Source organism: Callithrix jacchus, chromosome 1 (genome assembly GCF_049354715.1).
Source record: "Callithrix jacchus isolate 240 chromosome 1, calJac240_pri, whole genome shotgun sequence".
In the NCBI taxonomy this organism is placed as follows: domain Eukaryota; kingdom Metazoa; phylum Chordata; class Mammalia; order Primates; family Cebidae; genus Callithrix; species Callithrix jacchus.
This window is the reverse complement of record NC_133502.1, coordinates 192594170-192602681: the sequence shown is the minus strand read 5'-3', so window position 1 is coordinate 192602681 and position 8512 is coordinate 192594170. Positions and strand designations below refer to the sequence as shown.

Genomic DNA, 8512 nt, shown 5'->3' with positions numbered 1-8512 from the left:
ACAAAAGTGGAATTCTGTAGGTTTACTAAGTCTTAGGGCTGGAGATCCCCTTCAGCTGACGACACAGGATAAAATAAGGATAAGAGCCTACTACTGGCAGACTACATTCATGGATTTCTTCTTTTTTTGAGACACAGCCTCACTCTGTCCCCCAGGCTGGAGTATAGTGATACAATCTCAGTTCACTGCAACCTCCGTCTCCTGGGTTCAAGTGATTCTCATGGCTCAGCTTCCCAAGTAGCTGTAATTACAGACACAAGCCACCACACACAGCTAATTTTTGTATTTTTATTAGTACAGATGGGTTTTTGCTGTTGGCCAGGCTGGTCTCAAACTCCTGACCTCAAGTGATCCGCCCACCTCGGCCTCCCAAAGTGTTGGGATGACAGGTATGAGCCACTGTGCCCAGCAATTCATGGATTTCTATGGCGATCTGAAGATAGCAAGCCCTCCCACAGCAAGACTTGAAAGAAAATGAAAAGAAAAAGATTCACTGGGGCTTTGCAGTGGAATCAGCCTGCTACTGCCAGGATCCAATTCTGCTTTGCATTCTGACTTGGGTGTAAAATGCAAAAATCAAAGCAGAAGGGTCTTTTTTCCCTCCCCACCCATCCACAGAAGCCACTATTTATATCAAGCACCTACCCTCATCACATATTGTATCAGTGTTTTCCCCAAAAAACATCTGGTTTCAAAGACTGAAATGTAGGGCTAAAATCCACACCGTACAGTTTTTTTTGGGACATGGTCTCACTGTGTCACCCAGCTTAGAGTGCAGGGCTCCTAGGCTCAAGTGACCTGCCCACCTCAGCTTTCTGAGTAGCTAGGACTGCAGACACACACCACCATGCTTGGCTAATTTTGCTTTTTGAGACAGTCTTGCTCTGTCGCCAGGCTGGAGTGCAGTGGCCTGATCTCGGTTCACTGCAATCTCCGCCTTCTGGGTTCAAGCAATTCTCCTGCCTCAGCCTCCTGAGCAGCTGGGACTACAGGTGCGCACGACCACACCCAGCTAATTTTTGTATTTAGTAGAGATGGGGTTTCACCATGTTGGCTAGGATGGTCTCGATCTCTTGACCTTGTGATCCAACCGCCTTGGCCTCCCAAAGTGTTGGGATTACAGGCATGAGCCACCACGCCCAGCCTTCTTTTTGTTTTTTTTGTAGAGATAGGGTCTCACTATGTTGCCCAAGCTGGTCTTGAACTCCTGGGCTCAAGTGATCTGCCCACCTTGACCCCCAGAGTGCTGGGGGTGTGAGTCACTACACATTACAATTAATACAACCTACTTGTTAGGAGAGATGGGTTTTAAGTAGGTTGACATCTGTTTTGCTTCCTGGTCAAGCAATGCTTGAAGCTGACCATCTCCCACTCCATCTCGATACACAATAATAGAATGTGGGATTGATGATTCGTTTTCACACCAGACATCCAGGGCAGCTGAGAGGGAAATCAGAAACTTGTTTAAATAACCCGTAACTTGAAACAAACTAGCCTTTGCTGCTTTTGACAGATTCTAGGTCCATCTTTCAACACTGCAGCTTTCAGGGCATACTACTTTAAGTCCTATCTATTCCAGGGTTCCTCAGCAACAGCGCTATGGAAGTTTTGATCCAGAGAATGATTTGTGGTGGAGGCGGGGTTCAACCCAGGCATGGGAGGATGTTTAGCAGCATCTTTGTCCTCTACCCACTAGACTAAATGCCGGTAGCACCTCCACCCCAGCTGCGATACCAAAAATGAAAGGTTCAGTCATTACCAAGTGTCCTCTGGAGGCGACAGATCACTGGGGGAGAGCTACAAGACACTGACCTTTCAAGCAGGTGTGCAGCTCATTCACAAGCTCTTCTCCTGTGGCCTGGATGACACACTGAGAGTACCACCTGGTCACAGAAAAAAATAAACCACCAGTTTGGAAAACAAGATTCTTAAAGTCTCATTTTGAGTCTGCATTAATCCATGAGCCAAAAATATGTATATATTACTATCTGTAGTTGGAGACATTTTAGCATCAATTCCTATTTCCACAGAGATAATAAATATTGGTCTCTTTTGATGCTGTAGGCATTTCAGGAAATTGAGTACATATAGTGAAACAGAATGAAAGCATTTATTCACATTACTACAAATTAATCACACCTTATTGTACAAGACAACTAGTTTCGCCTACGAGGGGAATGCAATGAAATGAAAGTCCTGTGCTCCCCATGGTTCCTGCTTCGGGATCAATGCCCTGAACAGTGGCTCGTACGTGTTCCTCGTCACTGAGGAACGGGTTTGCCTTGGAATGGTGGTGGCTGTTGCGACAACTTCAACATACCCAGTAAAATTGTATGTTGCCTCAGGTTTCTATCCCGTTACTGCAGAGTAATCCCATCTGACCACCTGACATATTGTGATGAATTTGTCTGTCTTCTCACTAGGATTTAATCCACAGGGTATGGCCAGGCACCTTAGCTCCACTTGTTCACTGCCACAGTGTCAGCATCTGAACATGGTGACCACTCAGAGTCTGTTAACAGCTCCAGTGATGATCTGGCTTGTAATGATGGTCTCTGCTTTCTTTCTTGAGACAGAGTTTAGCTCGTGTTACCCAGGCTGGAGTGCAATGGCGCGATCCCGGCTCACCGCAACCTCCGCCTCCTGGGTTCAGGGGTCTCTGCTTTCTTGAGTTTGGAGTAAACAACTGTAATATTTACTTAGCTATTTGTGTTTCTCTCTGTTCAAGGTATCGGCTATTTTCGTAATTGTTTGGAAGTTTTTCCTCTCCTCGATTGGAAAGATTATATTTTACACTATTAAAATAAGTTTATTACTTGAAAAAAGCATCTAACTCAAAGTATAATTTTTCCCTATGATTGCAACATTATTTTCAAACAAAAAGTTGAGCAAAAACAGTGTTATCACATTGAAACAGCGTATGACTGGGAAAAAGTCATCATCTACAGAAATAAATTTGGTCTTAAAGAGATTTCTGAATTGTACCCAGGGGCCACAATCATTATTAAACACAGAGGTGATTTACAATGGTCACACATCGAGTAACGTGCAAAGGACTGCAAACTTATTTCAAGGTGCAGTGTGGTTTCTACTGAGAACAGAAAATAGAGGGGCCCTGGGAGCAAAGGAGAGCACAGGATTTAGACACGCATCTCCTTTCGCGAGTACATCATGTGCAAGTATATGAAGACGAGATTCTGTACTTACAGATCTCTGGCCACTAATTATGTTTCAGTGTCTCTTTACCCATGCACATCTGAAATATTTCACTATGTGTTAATGATCTCCATTAAAGACATTTACCCATCAGAGCGATGGTAGGCAGAATTCTACCTGTTCTAATCCCTGGAGCCTGTGATTATAGCAGGATCCCACCCCTGTGATTATGTTATATGCTATACGGCTCAGTTGGCTTCATGATGAAAGTTTTCCAAATGGGTCATTTGTAATCACATGAGCTCCTCTAAAAGCAGGAATGTTTTTTCTGGCTGATGGCAGAAGTCAGTTTCAAAACAGAGTAAGGGCTCAATGTGCCCTGGCTGGCTGGAAGATGGAGAAGGGTTTGCTATGGGAGAGAAGCCAGGACTGGCCTGCAGCTGAAAGCCGATGACAACAAAACAGGGACCTCTGTCATCCAACCACAAAGAAACGGATTCAGCCACAACGACATGAGCTTGGAAGAGGAGGGCTGCCAAGCCTCCAGATGATAATGTGGATTGGCTGACACCTTAATTTATGCCTTGTAAGGTCCTGATAGTTATACACTACCAGATGTCTGATCAGAAGAACTGTGCAGAGATGGGCGTTGTCAGAAACTGCCACATTTGTGGTATGTGAGGCAGCAATAGAAAATAACGTGGAGCCAGCCAACCAGGCAAAACTTTCTGGGAACGTAACTTTGCCAGAAAAATCCGGAGAACACGTGACTAATAACTCATCTGTCAAACTCCCAACCTCTTAACAAATAGTAATTAGGCTCGTCTCTTCTGCTTGGTCCACGGACAGCTACCAACCAAACAACGTCTGCCAGAGCTTACTTACTTGGTTAACTCGGCATTCATACTTGCCACAAATCCCGCTATGGATTTATGTCGATTAACAATATCGTGGAAACAATCGATGCCAATGAACATTGTTCTTTGTACCTTGAGTTAGAATGTGAGCAAAATTTCAGCGTTAACAATTAAGAGAGAATCTCACGTTTTATCAGCTCTAAGTTAAACAGAGTCAATGAAATACAACATACAAACTTGTCTCCACCTTCCAGAGGGCTCCTCCCATCTTGCAATTCATCTGCAGGGCAATCTTGGTGATGATAGTCTTTGCCTGGACCTTCTCGATGGTCTTTTTCACTGCACATTGGCTTGGAAATGGGAATGTGGTACACAGGTATTTTTTTATGTGGTCATATCTGTATTTGTCATTATCGGGCAGGATACAAATCACCTTGAAAACCAGCACACATGATATTTCTTAAGATACAGCAGTGATACAGGAAAGAAAAACCACCTGGAGCAAGCAACTTAGGTGGAAGACGGACAAGCTAGAGTCAATTTATTAGGAAAATATTTGAGTCCAAGAGGGTGAAGTGTCTAGAGCCATGTTATTAATTATAACAGTTATATCAATTTATAATATATTTATATTAGAAAATTATAATTAGTTATAATTATTAGTTACATTAAACAATAAGAAGGGTGAATGTGTGGAAGAAACATAAAATAACATTATAAACTATAATTAACATTAATTTGCTCTAAGTGTTTAAATCATAGTGTTATAAATTTGCTTAATGTTATAAATTATCATTATAAATTACAGCAATTGCTGCAAGAGGCAATGTGGCAATATACGTCAACTGCTTAAGCCTGCAATATCACTGCCATCCGACTGTTCAGTTTCCAGGAACTTATCACCATGTTGACAAGGATGGATTAAAATCAGGCTGAAGGATACAATGGTCAGGACAGTCACTATTTATGAAACTATCACAAAGAGGAGAAATGGGGGAAAAAACCACTTAAGGCAGGGCCTTGGTAAAATTCTTTTAAACAACCTGAAAAATCAAGCTGCAGCTGCACAGATAAGGGAGCAAGGCCCAGCACAGAAATGCCTTTGTTCTCTGTGCAATCTGCAGGCTCCAGGAGAAAGTTTCCTCCCCTTCTATGGACAGGTACACACTGTGGGCTCCATGGGCACTTGCACAAGGGGGAGGCTTGGCTGAGACATGCCTGCAGCTGCACAGATGAGGACAGTTGCACAGACAGCAATACAGGGAAATTTCTTATAAAAGCTTTTGTGTTCAATGGTAAAGTGGCAGCCCTCTCAGGCCCCCTCTCTGCTGCAGAGAGCTTTCCTCTTTTGCTCCAACCTTACCCTTGGTGTCCACACTACTAAATTTTCTTGGCCATGAAACAAAGAGCTCAGATAACACCTCACACGATGAGACAGCTTCATCAGGATGTGTAAGGCACTCGCCGAGCGGTTTCCTTGGCAAAGTGAATACTTTCAGCAACCCACTCAGATGAGTAGTAGTGTTCCCATTTTACTGCTGAGTAAGCAAACTCAGGAGTTACGGAAATCGCCTGAGTTCCACGGTTTCAAATACTGGGTTGGATCTCCAGTAGGAAAGAAAGCAGTTAGGAAGACCGGCTACTAATGGGGCTATTCCTGACTTTCTTGGGAAAATAATGATTAAGCATCATCATGTTAGAAATAATTTAAGTACATTTTTGGCAGACATCTTTTATCAGATTAAGGACATTCTTTTCTTATTCTAGACTGTTTTTCTTCCTTTCACACGAAAGGATGCAGATTTTCAAATGCACTGTCTACATTGAGAAGTATTTGTCCCATAGTTCAGACTAAATCATTTGCATTTTTTCTAAAGGTGACCTATTTCAAATTTTCAAATGACTGCTACATAGCTTTTGGTGGTTTAGTATTTCATTAATCGCTAGTGAATCTATGCTAATGAATTATACTTGTTTCTATTTCTTTAGCCTTAGTCATTTTCAGTCTGACAATATCAAATTTTCATATTTTCAAAGGACCGGCTTTTAATGTTTTGGTTTACAGATGAGTGGTGAGATTAGAATTATTCATACAGATTAGAAAACAGCGTTATCCCTCAATATTAATTTTCTTAACTGGGTAACATGTTAAGAGTATGTCTCTGTTTTTAAAATACGCATTGACATATTTAGAGATTAATGGAGCAGCATATCACACATACATACGCATACATAGTAACTACATGAATTACAATCATATGCATATGGTAGAGAAAAACTGCGATTATACAAATGTGGTAAAAAAGGGTATTTGTATTATTTTTCTAATTCTTCCTATAAGTCTGAAATTACACTAAAATATAATATTAAAGGGAATAAAAGTTTCTAAATATCTAGAAAAAAAATAAATGGAAGGTTTAGATTGGATTCATGCATAATTTTTTTGAGATGGAGTCTTGCTCTGTCGCCCAAGCTGGAGTGCAGTGGCACGATCTTGGCTCACTGCAACCTCCACCTCCCAGATTCAAGGGATTCTCCTGCCTCAGCCTCCTGAGCAGTTGCGAGTATAGGTGTGTGCCACCACATCTGGCTAAATTTCTGTATTTTTAGTAAAGACGGGTTTTTACCATTTAATCAAGATGGTCTCGATCTCCTGACCTCATGATCCACCCGGCTTGGCCTCCCAAAGTGCTGGGATTACAGGCGTAAACCACCATGCCCGGCCGCATAATAATTTTAAACAGAACATTTGTAAGATTTTCTGTTTAAAATTATGAGGACGGTGTCCCCAACTGGCATTTTTATTGCAAATGTCTGATGTTCAGAAATGAGTGATTAATATTAAATGCAAAGAGACTATTTTTTATTCTCGTAGCCTTAATACTAGATCTGTTTCACTTCCTGTAAAGAAAGCTGTAACCTGAATATACTTTTGTGACAGGCCAGTTTTCACTAACGCAGGCCTCCATCACAACTCTTCAGTACTGAGTAAGTTAAATATTAAAAGCTAAAAAAGCCAGTGCCCTTATACTAAGGCTGGAATGTAGCAAAAGCTCACCATCAGTTTTCCCTAGGCCTTTCCTGGGCCTCAAAGCATGACAAAATAATGAATGAATTCTTAACAGGACCCATTTAGGATTAGACAAGTTTTACTGGGAGTCTGAAAAAACTCCCCAGGTCTCTCCACAAACAGGTTTATTGGAGGTCTGCAGGAACTCCCCAAACCTCCATAATTTATCAGGAGACAAGATAAGGGTAATCACCCCAGCACCTGGGCCCATTTAGATTAAGTACATTTACTAAGACTCCAGAAGAAGGTCTTCAGAACTCAGATCTCAGTTGTAGATGAAAAGTTAATCACTTATGTCTTTAGACAAATGCACACTTAAGCATAGACATGTAGCTTAGAAGGTTTTCTAAGCCCTGAAAAATTTTGTAATTTTGAGTTGGTCTGGGGACAATTTCCAGGCCTTCTCCTTAGAACTAGTTACATAAATAAAAACTCCCTTCCACTCCAGTTCATCTGCATCTCATTATTGTGCAGCAAGAAACAGCAGCCCCACCCTCAGTTTGGTCTGGGAACACTTTCATTTCCTCTATTTCTGCCTTACAGATTCCAACTCACATTTATAGAATTTTAATTCTTTTTTTTGTGTGTGGGATGGAGCTTTGCTCTTGTCGCCCAGGCTGGAGTTCAGTGGCACAATCTTGGCTCACTGCAACCTCTGCCTCCCAGTTTCAAGCGATTCTCCTGCCTCAGCCTCCCAAATAGCAGGGACTACAGGCATGCGCTACCATACCCAGCTGCTTTTGTGTTTTTGAGTAAAGACAGGGTTTCGCCATGTTGGCCAGGCTTGTTTTGAACTCCTGACCTCAGATGATCTACCTGCTTCACGCTCCCAAAGTGCTGGAATTATACAGGTGTGAGCCACCGCACCTGGCAGGATTTTAATTCTTTATTATTCATATACACGTGTTTCCTCATCTTGACTCATTTAAAATACTGATCTGCAGCTGGGCACAGTGGCTCATGCCTCTAATCCCAGCACTTTGGGAGGCCAAGGCAGGTGGATCACGAGGTCAAGAGATCGAGACCATCCTGGTCAACAAGATGAAACCCCGTCTCTACTAAAAATACAAAAAATTAGCTGGGCACGGTGGCGCATGCCTGTAATCCCAGCTACTTGGGAGGCTGAGGCAGGAAAATTGCCTGAACCCAGGAGGCGGAGGTTGCGGTGAGCCGAGATCGCGCCATTGCTACTCCAGCCTGGGTAACAAGAGCTAAACTCCTCCTCAAAAAAAAAATAATAAATAAAATAAAATAAAATAAAATACTGATCTGCAAGCAGTCTGTGCCTGCCATAAAGAAAACACATCCCCAAACATCAAGTACTTGTGAATGCCTGGTAGTGTTATTACACCAGTCATATTTGTGAAGGTCACATTTTAAGTACAACGTAAATATGTAGCCTGCTATCTTTTTATTACATCAGCCTACT

The 8512-nt window shown here is 42.1% G+C and overlaps 1 long non-coding RNA gene across 1 annotated transcript; it reads right to left on the bottom strand.

Moving 5' to 3' along the window:
• Positions 1 to 1195: 1195 nt before the first annotated feature.
• LOC144578901 (uncharacterized) lies at positions 1196 to 4148 on the bottom strand. The gene is made up of 3 exons (XR_013525383.1): positions 4042 to 4148; positions 1813 to 1883; positions 1196 to 1440 (listed from the first exon to the last, which is right to left on the bottom strand). It is a non-coding gene; the product is annotated as an uncharacterized LOC144578901 (long non-coding RNA).
• Between the last annotated feature and the right edge of the window lie 4364 nt (positions 4149 to 8512).